This window comes from Hylobates moloch, unplaced genomic scaffold (genome assembly GCF_009828535.3).
Source record: "Hylobates moloch isolate HMO894 unplaced genomic scaffold, HMol_V3 SCAFFOLD_3, whole genome shotgun sequence".
In the NCBI taxonomy this organism is placed as follows: Eukaryota; Metazoa; Chordata; class Mammalia; order Primates; family Hylobatidae; genus Hylobates; species Hylobates moloch.
The window spans coordinates 60,273,528-60,288,883 of NW_026652278.1; positions in this window are offsets into that span (position 1 = coordinate 60,273,528).

Here is a 15,356-nt window from a genome sequence, read left to right on the forward strand (position 1 = left end):
CAAACTACATTTTGAAAGTATCTTTCTCCATAAGCAACTTTATCAACTGCTTTCCTTGCTCACTGCAGCAGACTATATTTGTCCAATATAGCGTATGGCACAAGTGTGTAGAGTGGGAGGATGAGAGAAATCAGATTCTTCTCTCTTTATGTTCTGACAGTCTCTGACAGTGACTGTGTTTTCTCTGTGTTTCTATTATCCACATAATGGGTGTGTTCAGTCCGTTGGTGGATCACAGTCAAATGATCACAACCAAGGAAGATTTAACAAGGGAATTTTATTACTTGCAACAAGTAAGGAGAACACGGGGGATAATTTCCAAAGCAATGCCTCTCCAAACAGCAATAAAAACAGAGCTTTTATTGGGCTGCTTGGCTGCATCATTGTATGTAGAGGTGGAGTAAAGGCAGCACAGGTGCAGTAATCAATCATGCTTCTGTACATCCATGTACAGAAAAAGGCAAAGAAGCTTCTCCCTGGGTGGGGATTTAAGTATGGTATTACAGAGAGTTCACTGAAGTTCATTTCCAACTCAGGTGTCTCTGGATTACAACCTTGCTTTACCAGAGCTGGGCTTTTTCCTGGAACTTTTTGAAGCAACAAAAACTCAAGGTGTAACAGTTACAAGTGGGTCCTTTTTCACAATATGTACCTGAAACCCCAGGCACCCTGGATTACAGTTCTAGCTCTTGCTGAGAAGACAATTCCACCATATTCAGCCTCCCTCTGGCAGCTTGTGCCTTGATTCCAGCTCCCACAATCAAGTTAGAACATTACTTTATTTGTATTTCCAGATGTATGAGATCCTACTGCTTCCTACTGTTGCTAATCTTTCAGTTGTTTGGGTTATTAAATTTCTTCCACTGAACTTTCTATTATAGGTTCTTTTTTCTAATCTGGATCCTGAAGTAGGTGCTCACATCCACTTCTATACTGGTTTCTGATTCAAGCAGCAGAGATAGCAGTTTGAATAGCTGCAAACCTGTGTGTAATGACTAATACAATCAAAAGAGATAATATACTTTCTGGGCGTCTCATAGAATAGAGTGATGTCCAGTTGCTCAGGGAGTCATTTTAAATTAATTGAATTAGATTATAATAACTCTTAAACTGAGACTCATTATGATCAATTGTATAGGTTATATCAGATCTATTTCACTCTAGGTCTTTGCTACATAGTAATATATAAATGCAATATCAAGAAAACCAAATGAGTGAGGATTTACTAAAAACAATTTTCTTTAAGAAGGAGATAAATCCTCTTCGCATGATGTCTCAAAGTAGCTGTTTATTTGTAACTGTTGAAGGAAAACTATTATAAATTAAAATTTTTATGTAAGTCACTGGATTTGTAATCTCTTTCTCTCTGAAATAATTGTTGTTATTAGATTCTATAAATATTTACAAATAGCATATTTGCCTCAGGAAATGTAATAAGACTGTTCTTCTTTTCTCATATCTATAACATTATTTATCTAGTCAGTGTGGAGCCTACGAACTTTCCAAGAAATACTAATATGATGCCCCATCTCACATACTACCTCCATTTTAAAATGAGGAATGATGTTAACATAGTTACATGGAACATAGGATGTATCTGAATCAAAGAAGAGTTTTACAATTGAATATATTTTTTCATGAGGAATTCATCCCATTTCATTCTGTGTTTATTTTTTATTTTATTTTATTTTTTTTGAGACGGAGTCTCACTCTGTTGCCCAGGCTGGAGTGCAGTGGCGCCATCTCAGCTCACTGCAACCTCCGCCTCCTGGGTTCAAGTGATTCTTCTGCCTCAGACTCTAGAGTGGCTGAGACTACAGGCACGCACCACCATGCCCAGCTAATTTTTGTATTTTTAGTAGAGATGGGGTTTCACTATATTGGCCAGGGTGGTCTCGAACTCCTGACCTCATTATCCATCCGCCTTGGCCTCCCAAAGTGCTGGGATTACAGGTGTGAGCCACAGCACCCGGCCAACTTAATTCTTTATGATAGATTTCATCATTTTTCTAAACGTGTGTTGCCCTCATTTAACAATGCATATAAATTTCCACTTTGTTAATCTCAGGAATGGCCGCATGACCCACTTGGTCACTATATGTGAAGGAAATGATATACCATTTTGAGCAGAAAAATTAAATGCTACTTCACTGTTATATGCTGATGAGAATTTGAGATTTTTGTTTATATAGCACACACTACCTTATACTGACTGATCTAATAATTCACATACAATTATTGAGTATGAGGCAGGAAACTATCTTTTGATCTAGATTGGACCCCACCTTCATTCAGGGCAGTTGTCAATTTAGTTGGCTTTCCTATCTCAAATGCAAAAGAGTTGGCTTGGAACTAATCATCCTGAAAGTTCTTTCAGTTTTGAAATTATATTATTTTACCTCTACTGAGTATTTCTGAAGAGTCTCATAAAAGAAGAATTTTTCCAACAGCTGCTCTTAAGACATTCTCTCTCTTTTTAAATAACCTGAGTAAAAGTTGTTCTAGTATAATGGCTGTTTTGTAGAGTATAATTTTGTCTTTATGAACAGTCCCAAAACTTTTAACAGTATGTAAGTGACATCTGAAAAAAATTATCTTTTTGGGTTTGTTATGTTTCACAGGGCCTAGTTTGACTTCTAATTGGTAGGTAACTTAGCATTTATTTAAGATTGCGCTTTGAATAAAAGCTGACTTTAGATATATACACCTACGAATGTACTTAACAATATTGCTTCCAAAATTAATGTTAATTCTATATTAAAGTTTGTATATTTACATAAAACAAGTGCTAAAGTTTACACAGAATGAACATAAAGCTAGACTGTAATTCCTATGAGGTTAACCTTTTTTTACAATTCCTGATAGATAGTTGGTACTCATTAAAAAATATGTTAGTGAATGACATTATAAGGCCAGAATATAGATTATCTTTATTGGATATATAAAACAGTCATCTCTGATTTTGTACACAAAAATGTTTTTTGAGCCTGGAAAATACAAAAATGTTAGTTCAGGGATAATGAGTTAAAAACATTGCTGTGCTGCTAGCATTGATTAACTCATTTTTTCATGCATTTATTCATTCACTTGACAAATATTTGTTGAGTTTTTTTATTGCTAGGTGATATATTAGGTATTGTGGATATCAAAAAACATAGATCAAAACAAAGTTTTCTTATTTATTATTAATAAGTATGTTAATTTTTTATGATTTCTGATTTATTGATTAGAAAACAAAGTTACATTTGGAAAGGATTTATTGAAAATCATGAGTTATATTATTTAGAAAATAAAAGTTTGTATTAAAAAAATTATACAACCAAAATATTGATAGTTACATACATTTGCTTTGACATGTTGTTCTTAATGGTTGTTTCACATGAAATAATTAAGTGATCTCAAAACTCTGCACACAAGTGACTGAATTAAAACATATTGCTGCCTAAGGAATAAGGAATCCATTATTTCATCACTATCATAATCTTGACAATCTCAATAATTTTAGACCCTATAAATGTTTCCTTGAATCTCAAGACAGAAGATGATGTGATGGATGGAATATCATCTTTCTTGCTGATAAGAAGGAACTAGATAATGTTTAAAAATTATTCTTAAAATAGCAATCAAATCACAGAAACTGATGCAAAATAAAGATGAATGGATAATTTTAAGAAATATTTAAGATTAGGTTTGTAATTATTGATCCCCTACACAGTTATTGATCCATGTATATGAGCAAACAAATACATTGCCTTGATACTACTATAATAATTTAAATTAATATCCTTTTTATAATAACTCCATTAAAAAGTAAATAGAACATGGTAAGGATAAACCAGACTCTGTGCACCTCATTGATTAGCCATGCTTATTCATATCTTTTCTACTCTGCATGATTCTTCTTTTTCTTTTTTTTTTTCCCCTGAAATGGAGTCTTGCTCTGTCACCCACGCTGAAGTGCAGTGGCCTGATCTCGGCTCACTGCAACATCTGCCTCCCGGCTTCAAGCGATTCTCCTACCTCAGCCTCCCAAGTAGCTGGGACTACCGGCACGCACCACTACACTTGGCTAATTTTTGTATTTTTAGTAGAAATGGGGTTTCACCATGTTGGCCAGGATGGTGTTGATCTCCTGACCTCCTGATCTGCCCACGTCAGCCTCCCAAAGTGCTGGGATTACAGGCGTGAGCCACCATGCCTGGCCACATTGTACATATTTCTAACTTGGAAAAGTTGTCCTATTATTAGTAGCTATTTTAACTAACAACATTTCCTATTGTATTAATAACATTTTTTATACTATTAAATTTATATTGGAAGAAATATTTTTGGTTATGTTTATGCGCTCAGAAGATGAAAGAATGGTAGATTGTATACCATTCAAACATTAGTACTTTGAAAGAACAATTGAACACCAATTAGGCAGAGTAGTCACATTTTAATATAAAAATTCTTGTAGTAATAAGTTCCACTTTATGACCCTGGTCAAGAATCCAACATTCCGGCCGGGCGCGGTGGCTCACGCCTGTAATCCCAGCACTTTGGGAGGCCGAGGCGGGTGGATCACGAGGTCAGGAGATCGAGACCACGGTGAAACCCCGTCTCTACTAAAAATACAAAAAAAAAAAAAAAAAAAATTAGCGGGGCGCGGTGGCGGGCGCCTGTAGTCCCAGCTACCCCGGAGGCTGAGGCAGGAGAATGGCGTGAACCCGGGAGGCGGAGCTTGCAGTGAGCTGGGATCGCGCCACTGCACTCCAGCCTGGGTGACAGAGCGAGACTCCGTCTCAAAAAAAAAAAAAAAAGAACAACATTCGTTGATGTCGCCTGAAAATTTCCACTATATTGCTTCAAATCCAACATGAAAAAATTATAAGTCCCTCTTGTGCTGACCTTCTCCTTTAAACTTGGGGTTCTCTCCTAAACTTGCCATGATATTAATTATTTCTGTTTATGTTTCTGTCGACATTCTGGTTTTTAAATAAAACAGCGTAGATTTTTTTCAGCTTCTCACTCCTGTATTCTCAAATTAAGTTGAATCTATCAATTAAATAATGTGTTTCTCCAATTCTATAATTTATTTTCCTGCCTGTAATTGTGAGCATAAGAAGTGTCTTCTAAAATAAAGTTCCTTCTATAGTCTAACTTAGGCTTTGGAGTATAGTCTTTAAATGGTTTTCCTATTGCCATTCCACATTTCTTCAATATTACTTAACACTATAAAACTATTTTCCCCTAAAACATAAAAACAATCCTATTAATATTTTGCATACCTATCATTTACTCTTAATTGCTTATAGAAGAGAAAACAAAAGTCTTTGATTACATATACAATTTTTATTTTCAACAAATAACACATGGTTTTGCCTACTTTCCTAGACATATCTTTATAATTCAAGTTTTGAGTATATCTATATATGCACATATGCAATCTGCTTAATAATTCATTGACTAAATTAGTAGATGACTATTTTTTGGTATGTCTGTATTACATTAATTTTTAAATGACAAGCACAAAATCATTTTATTCTGTAAAAAGAAGTGAATTTTCAAATGTAGTCTACTAGAATGTTAACAAAAGTGTATTGTTTTAAAAACAATAACTGAGTTATAGAATATAACTACCCAATTATTTTTCTGACTTTTAAACTGACGTCAGTAAGAGGAAACTGGTCAAAGAATCTTGGCAATATCATTTTACCACCTTTTTGGTTATTTTACTTCTGACGCTTTGTGAGCTTTCTCATTTCTAATAAAATCCTCAATCAGAAACTGCAGTAAATACCATTCATTTGCATTTTGATTAGTAATAATATTATCAAGTCGACCAAACCCTTTATAGAATACAGTATTTGAATAATTATAAACAATAGAGGTCAAAAAAATGTACCCTATTAAGGTGTTTTTGATTGCCTTAATAACTCACTATATTTCATTAACCTTTCATACAAGATCATCTAACATGTATGTAGTAATATAGTAAATTACTCCCATGCATTTTTATTTATCCTGGTTATTGCTGTTATAGAAGAAGAATGAAATTACGTACAGTATAAAGACCTACTAGTAAACTCCATTTGTCCTCTCTCCTGATTAGTTCTACTTGAAATATGTGAAAGAAGAGCCTTGCAGTCAGTATAAAGTTACCTTGTAAAACAGTTATATTGCTTATTGTTCCTGTCTTTTTAGATTTTAAGGTTGAAATGATTTTCAACAAATGACAATTTAACCTAGAAATTCTTATATGGAGATGATGGATGGTAAGTGTTTCTTGAGCCCAATACAATTATAGAAACAATTTTATAGACATATGTGTATGTACATTTGACTTGAGGAGAGGATTTACACCATTGTCTAAATATTTAAAGGTGCCTATGACTGGGAAATAACAATCACAGATTTTTGCTAAAAAATATTACACATTTACTTATTGTACTGGTTATAGAAAGTTTCAACTTTTTAGTAGAACTCAGAAGTTATGTAACTGCTTTATATGGCTTTGAATATACTATTTAAATGAGTATTACTTGTGTTTTTTCTCTACTGACTTGAGAAGGAATCACTATCAAGGAAACTTGGTAGAAAACATGAGAGTGAGATTGTAGGGGAAAAGAAATAACAGAACATTTTATAAAATGTAGCTACTACCAGCCAAGCATTGCTCTAAATGGTTTACATAACCTACATCATTTTATTTCCACAACACATTGGAGAACAGAAGCCAAGTGAATATGCTTCCTGAGGCTTTGCAGCTAGAAATGTTGGAAATTGTCAAATGGAAATTCAAGCCTAGGTGTGTCCAGCTCCAAAACTTGTACATTCTTTCTACCATATTGCACTGCCTCAATTTGACGTTCAGATCAATCTTTTCCTCCAAATCCAGGATGAAAAAAACCCTTTAAAGTAGTTTTATTGTAAAATATAGTTCTAAAATACATACGTATACACACACACACACACACACACACACACACAATAGGAACTGAACACTTTAAGAATCAATTTTATTAGCACCTCACAAGGTCAGTGTGGTGCTAATAAACCCTACCACAGTCCTGTCTCTCCCTATAACCCAAGGTTAACCATGACAATGATTTAGTACTATTCTCTACATAGATAGATGATAGATAAATAGATAGATAGATAGATAGATAGATAGATAGATAGATAGATAGGTAGATAGATAGATATTATGTATAATTGTTTATTTGTACAAATTTATGGGGTACATGTGAGATTTTGTTACATGTATATAATATACACTGATCAAGTCAGGGTTTTTAGGGTGTCTACCACTGAAGCACAGTATGTTTTTATTAACTGTGGTCACCGTTCTCTGTTATCAAACATTAAATTTATTCCTTCTATCTAACCATATGTTTCTACCCTTTAACTTACTCCTCTTCATCCTCTCCCTCCCCCACTCACCTTTCTCAGTCTCTGTTATCTATCTTTCCACTTTCTACCTCCATGTGATCAAATTTCTTAGCTCCCACATATAAATGAAAACATGCAATATTTATATATTTGGATCTGGCTTATCTCATTTAAGAAAATTATCTCCAGTTCACCCGCTTTGCTGCAAAAGAAGTGATTTCCTTCTTTTGTATGGGCAAATCATAACCCGATATTCTGTTATGTATATATACCACATTTTCTTTATCCATTTATCTATTGATGGACACTAAGCTTGCTTCCATATTTTTACGATTGTGAATAGTGATACAATAAATACATGAGTGCAGGTATCCTTTGATATATTGATTTCTTTTCCTTTGTGTAGATAGTAGTAAAATTGCTGAATCAAATAATAATTCCATTTTTGGCTTTTTGAAAAATTTTCATGCTGTTTTCCATAGTGGTTGTGCTAGTTTACATTCCACCAACAGTATACAAGAGTTTCTATTTTTTTCACATCCTCATCCATGTGTGTTATTTTTTGTCTTTTTAATAATAGTGATTCTGACTGAAGTAAGATGATATCTCCTTTGGTTTTAATTTGCATTTCTCTAATATTTAGTGATGTTGAACATTTTTTCATATACTTCTTGGCCATTTGTATGTCTATTTATGTCCTTTGCCCATTTGTAATGAGATTACTTGTGTTTTTTTCTTTTTCCTGTTGTATGAGTTCCTTGTGTATTCTGGATATTTGTTTCTTGTTGGATAATAGTTTGCAATTAGTTTCTTCCATTTAACAGGTTATCTCTCCACTCTGTTGATAATTTCTTATGCCGTGCTTTTTAGTTAAATTAAATCCCATTTTTCTATTTTTGTTTTTGTTGTCTGTGCTTTTGAGGCCTTAGTTATAAGTTATTTGCCTAGACTAATGACCAGGAGACTTACTTATGTTTTATTCTAGTATTTTTATAGTTTTAATTTTATGTTTATGTCTTTAATCTATTTTGAGTTGATTTTTCTTTATGTTGAGAGATAGTGGTTTAGTTTCATTCTTCACATATGGCTAGCCAATTTCCCAGCACCCTTTATTGAAGAAGGGTGTTCTCTTCCCAATGTAAGTTCTTGTTATCTTTGTCAAATATCAGTTGGTTATAAATAATTGGCTTTCTTGCTGGGTTCTCCATTCTATTGGTCTCTATTTTTTACCAATACCATGCTGTTTTGGTTACTATAGCCTTGTAATATGTTTTGAAATCAGGTAATATGATGCCTCCAACTTTGTTCTTTTTGCTCAGGATTGCTTTGGCCATTTGGAGTTTTTTTGATTGTTCCATATAAATTTTAGGATTGTTATTCCTAATTCTGTGAAGAGTGACATTGGCATTTTGACAGAGAGTTCATTGCATCTTTAGATTGCTTTGGCAATATGATCATGTTAATGATATTAATTCTTCCAATCCATAAGCCTGAGATGTGTTTCAATTTTTTTGTGTCATCTTCCATTTTTTTCATCAGTGTTTTTCAGTCTTCTTTGTAGAGATATTTCACCTCCTTAGTTAAATTTATTCCTAGGTATTTTTTTGTAGCCATTGTAAATGGGATTGCCATCTTATTGTCTTTCTCATGTTGATCATTCTAGGAATACATAAATGCTACTAACTTTTGTATGTTGATTTTGTATCCAGCAACTTTACTAAATTCATGTATCAAATATAGTAGTTTTTGTGAAGTCTTTAGGCTTTTCTAGATGTAAGGTCATATTATGAAAAAGAGGGACAATTTTCTTCTTTTTCAATTTGGATGCCTTTTATTTCCTTTTCTTGCTGGATCACTCTGGTTAGGACTTTCAGTACCTTTTGAATAGGAGTGGTGAAAGTGGGGATCCTCTCTTGTTCCAGTTCTTAGAGGAAAGGCTTTCAATATCTATTCTGAAAGCATATAATTTTATCTGTTAAACATTTATGAAAATGGAATCTTTTGTGTTTGGACTTATGTGATTTTTCTCTACTGTTAAGCACTCATATTTTTCTAGTTCTATGCATTTCATACCTTGTTTATAGACCATTCATTTTCATTGCAATATAGTGTTTTAGTGTATAAAGGTGGTATACAATATTGTACTCATTATCTTGCCAATGTATATTTGGGGTATTTTTAGGTAATGCCCATTATGGAGCTGCTATAAATATCATTTATGTTTCTTGGTATATATGTGTAAGCATGTCTCTAGGATGCATAACTATGGTATAATTTCTTGATTTTAGGGAGCACAAATCGTTAATTTCAGCAAGTAAATAAAAATAGACTTCATGAACTAATGTACCAACTATCCGTTAATGAGAATTTTCAAAGCTATACATCCTCTACATCACTTGATATTATCAGTTTATTTTAAGTTAACCAAATGGCATGATAATACTTCAGTGTAGTTTTAATTTGCATGTCCCTAATTACTAATGAGCCTTGAGTATCTTTTCGTGTTTAATGTGTTATGTGGTGAAATAGCTGCCCATGTCTTTAGCCCTGTTCTTTTATATTATTTTTCTTTTATAACTAAATTTTAGAAGCTTCTTTTCAAGTTGTGAATATCAATCCTTGAATTAATATGTGTTGCAAACAAATTATTTCAGCTCCTAGCTTACCTTTTCATTTTATAGTGCTTTTTGATTAAGAGAAATCTCTAATTTTAATGTAGTTGAGTCTACTAATCTTTTTCTTATGTTGTGAATAAATATGTCCTGTTTAGCAAATTTTTCATTCCCCAAATATAGAGCCTTATATTGTTATACATTTGCCTTTCAATTTTAAATTTAAAATCCATGTGAAGTTGCGATTTTATGATTGGAGTTAAGTACATTTATATACACTAAACATATATATATATATACACACACACACATATACAGAGAGGGAAAACTAGTTATTTCAGTACAAATTATTGAATGGCTCACTTTTTCCTCATTATTTTGTAATGCTTATACACAAATAAATATAATTTCGTTATTGTAAATATGAATACATTTTGTATACGTATGAGTTAGCTGGTATAATCTCTATAGCGTTTCATCTGCCTATTTGTGTATTTCTGCATGACTTGAAAAGTAGTTTAGTAATTTCCCTAAATTTTTGTTCAGGAGTTACTGTTTTTGGACTGTATATTCTCTAAATAAGTTATACTGTTTGTCAAAACAGGGTCTTTTGCCTTTATGCCTCAACATATAACTTTGTACACTTATGTTCATAAGTGAGTCATTTTAATTCCCAGTCTATCAGCTTTCTTTTCAATAAAATTGCATATCTGCTTCACTTATTTCAAGGACTTTTGTGAGAATCACCTATGGATGCAAGTGTCACTATTTTAATATCAATAGAAAGCCTTCTGGAGGTCATTTGTGTTTGAACAAATTTATTATAATTTGATATTTAATATAATATTTAATATGAAATATCTTTTAGTTCAATCTAACCGTCAAACTTAAAAAAGTAGAAAGGCTGAAAAAGCCCGCAAGTTGTCAATTCATGGGGTCAATAGAGAATAACTTAGTTTGTCTCAGAATGAGAATTTTAATTAGCACAGAAGTTTGATAATGACACAAAATTTAAACTCAGAATTGTTTGCATGAATTAACTGCCTAACTTTGGTTAATGTGTTTAATCTTCTTGACTGTCAGTTTTCTTATATATAAAATGACAATTGTAATAATACCAAGCTAATATTATCCTTGTGAAAGACACATAAAATGGGAAAAAAATGCTTTGTATACTTTAGTGTGCTATTTAAATCAAATTTGTGATTTTTAAATTGTAGATGTTAACTTGCCACACTGTATGCATAAAAGCAAATTTTAAATGTCTGAGGGCATCTGATTTAGAAAGAAATCTGATGAATCTGTTTATAAAGCAAATTATATTTTAATCTAAATAAATCCACAGTATTTGAAAATATAAACTGATATTCTTGAATAACCATTTTCTCATGATGATTCATTTATTTATTCATTCTAAACTAGCTTTGATTTAAACATGTAGGAAAATTTTCAGTTTTTATACGCAATAGGGGAAAAATACTCAATTAAAACATTAAGAGACTCTCCTGAGACCATGAGACTAATAAATAATTAGGTACTCATCTACAAAATCACTAATGTGCTATGAGTATTAGGATTTGTACTACAATTTATTTGGAAATTTTGCCCTTTCACTGGAGAAGGTTAACTAATTATTATAAGAAGTTCTTTAAGAGGAAATAAAGATCATTGCTTAAAAACTAAATGTACACCTCAATAAATATTTTTTATTTAACATAAGAATATATAAGCTTTCAAAATAGCTTCAACTTGTTAATGGTTTTTATAGTAATAACAAACTATAGGAACTGGTTAGGAAACAATATTTCTTGTGACAGAGAATATCTGGAAATTTGTAAACTTTTCCCAGATTGTTATATTTTGAAATTATTTTTAATTTTTAACTTAAAATATATGTTAAAAGAGAGTACAGATTTACTTTTTTGACATTAATGTTATCTAACTGTAAAAAATAAATTCAAATTCACACATGCCTAACAACAATAATAAAAATAGGAAACGTTTCTACTAAATTCATGAAATTCTGCTACAGAAAAGATAAGAGAAACAGAATATTAAACATGTATATTTTTCTAAGTCTTTTTGAAAAATTCAGTGAGCTAGTGTAACTAAATTACATTATTACTATATTATTTTTAATTATTTTGGCTGCTAAATGGCTAATGACTTAAATCTTGTAAGGTACTGTGCTTGGGGTTGAGTAACACTCAATAAATACTTGCTTATATTATTATTCTTTAGATCACAATTCAAATGCTAAGTAAATTACTTTGCAATGTATCCAAAACAAGGCCAAAAATACAGTCCATGAAAAATAACCCTATTATTTTCTAACTTAAGTGACTTTCCATCTTGATCTCTCTTATCTCCAAAGGGAGACTGTTTAAGAGTATGATGGCTCAGGAGAAGCCATCATGTTTGATGGCTAAATTTTTATATTATTTTATTTTTATAGATGTAGAGAGAACAAGTGCCATTTTTTTACATGAATGCATTGTGCAGTGGTGACCTCTGGGCTTTTAGTGTAACCATTACTGGAACAGTGTATATTGGATCCATTAAGTAATTTTTCATCCCTCACCTCACTCTCATCCTCCCATTCTTCTAAGTCTCCAATGTGTATTATACCACTTTCTATGTCCATGTGTACACATTATTTAGCTCCCACTTACAAATGGGAACATAAGGTATTTAACTTTCTGTTTCAGCATTATTTTAATTGAGATAATGGTCTTCAGTTTCACCATGTTGCTGCAAAAGACATGATTTCATTCTTTATTTGGCTGAATAGTATTCTATTTTACATATAATACAATCCTTTCCTTTTTTCAACTTTTATTTTAGATTTGGGCATATATGTGCAGATTTGTTATAAAGGTATACAGCATGATGCTGAGGTTTGGAGTATGACTGAACTTGTCACCGAGATAGTTAGTATAGTACCCAATAGATAATTTTTCAACCCTTGCAGCGCTCTATCCCTTACTCCTCTTATATTCCCCAGTGTCCATTGTTCCTATCTTTACATCCATGTGTACTCCATGTTTAGCTCCCACTTATAAGTGACAATATGTAGTAATTGGTTTTCTGTATCTGTTTCACTTTGCTTAGCATAATGGCTTCCAACTGCCCCCATGTTGTTGCAAAGAAAATAATTTGGTTATTTTTTATGGTGGTGTAGTATTCCATGGTGTATATATCCCACATTTTCTTTTTCCAATCTGCCATTGATGGGTGCCTGGGTGGATTCCACGCCTTTGCTATCATGAATGATGCTGTGATGAATATACAGGTGCATGTGTCTTTTTGGTAGAAAGATTTATCGTCCTTGGGGTATATAGCCAGTAATGGGATTGCTGGGTTGAATGGTAGTTCTGTATTAAGTTCTTTGAGACATTTCCAATTGCTCTCCATATTGGCTGAACTAGTTTACATTCTCATCAACAGTATATAAGCATTTTCTTGTCTCCACCAACGTCTGTTAAGTTTGGACATTTTAATAAAAGCTATTGTAACTGACGTGATGGTATCTCATTGTGGTTTTGATTTGCATTTCTCTGATTTTTTGTGATGATAAGAATTTCTTAAGGTTTATTGGCCAATTCTATGTCATCTCTGAGAACCATCTGTTCATGTTCCTTGCTCACTTTTTAATGAGATTATTTGGTTTTTACTTGATTTGTTTAAGTGCATTATAGATTACAGATATTAGGCTTTTGTTGGATGCACAGTTTGTGACTACTTTCTCCAGTTCTGTAGGTTATCTGTTTACTCTGTTGATACCATGAAGCTCTTTAGTTTAATTAGGTCTCACTTGTCAATTTTTGTTTTTCTTGCAATTGCTTTTGAGGAATTAGCCTTAAATTCTTTGCCAAGGCCTAGAATTCTAGATTTTCTTCTAGTATTTTTATAGTTTCAGATCTTACATGTAAATCTTTAATCCATCTTGAATTAATTTTTGTATATAGTAGGAGTCCAGTTTTACTGTTCCGGATATGAATAGCCAGTTATCTTAGCATCATTTATTGGATAGGGAGTCCTTTCTTCATTGCTTATTTTTGCCAACTTTGTTAAAGATCATATGGTTGTAGGTGCACAGCTGTATTTCTTGGTTCTCTATTCTGTTCCATCAGTTTATGTGTCTGTTTTTGTAACAGTATCATGCTGTTTTGGTTACTGTAGCCTTATAGCATAGTTTGAAGTTGGGATTTTTTTTTTTTTTTTTTTCTTAGGATTGTTTTGGCTATTCAGGGTTTTTGTTGTTGTTGTTCCATATGAATAGTTTTTTTGTAGTTCTGCGTAAAATGACGTTAGTAGTTTGATAGGAATAACAAAATTTGTAAATTGCTTTGGGTGGTATTGTCATTTTAATGATTTTGATCTTCCAATCCATTAACATAAAATGTTTTTCCATTTGTTTGTATCCTCTATGATTACTTTCATCACTGATTTGATGTTCTCTTTGTAGAGCTCTTTCTCCTTTTAGGTTAGATGTATTCCCAGATATTTTATTTTATTGGTGTGTGTGGCTATTGTAAATGGAATTGAGTTCATTTGGCTTTCACTTTGAATATTATTGGTGTATTAAAATGCTACTGTTTTTTAAACATTGATTTTGTACACTGAAATTTTGCTGAAGTTGTTCATCAGGTCTAAGAGCCTTTTGCTGGAACCTTTAGGCTAGGTAGAGAATCACATATCATCAGTGGAGAAAGTTTTACTTCTTTCCCTACTTGGATGCTTTTTATGTATTTTTCTTTCCCCTAATGGCTCTGGCTAGGGCTTCTAACACTATGTTGAAAAGAATTGTTAAGAGTGGGCATCCATGTCTTGTTCCAGTTCTCAGAGGAAATGCTGCCACCTTTTGCTCATTCATGATGATGTTGGCTGTGGGTTTGTCATAGATGGCTCTTATTATTTTGTGGTATGCTCCTTTGATGTCTAGTGTCTTGACAGTTTTTATCATAAATGAACGTCAGATTTTGTCAAAATCTATTTCCACATGTATTGAAATGATCATGTTTTGTATTTTTAATTCTGTTTATGTGGTGATTCACATGTTTTAATTTGCATATGTTTAGCAACTTTGCATTCAGGGGGAGTAAAGCCTACTTGATCATGATGAGTTAACTTTTTGATGAACTGATGAATTCAGTTTGCTAGTGTTTTGTTGAGAATTTTTATGTTTCTATTCCTTAGAAATATTGGCCTGATGTTTTCTTTTTTTGGTGCCTCTGCCAGGTTTTGGCATCAAGATGATGCTGGCTTCATAGAACGACTTAGAGAGATGTCCCTTCTCCTTAATTTTTTTTGGAATAGTTTCATTAGAGTTGGTATCAGCTTTTCTTTCTACATGTGGTAGAATTTGCC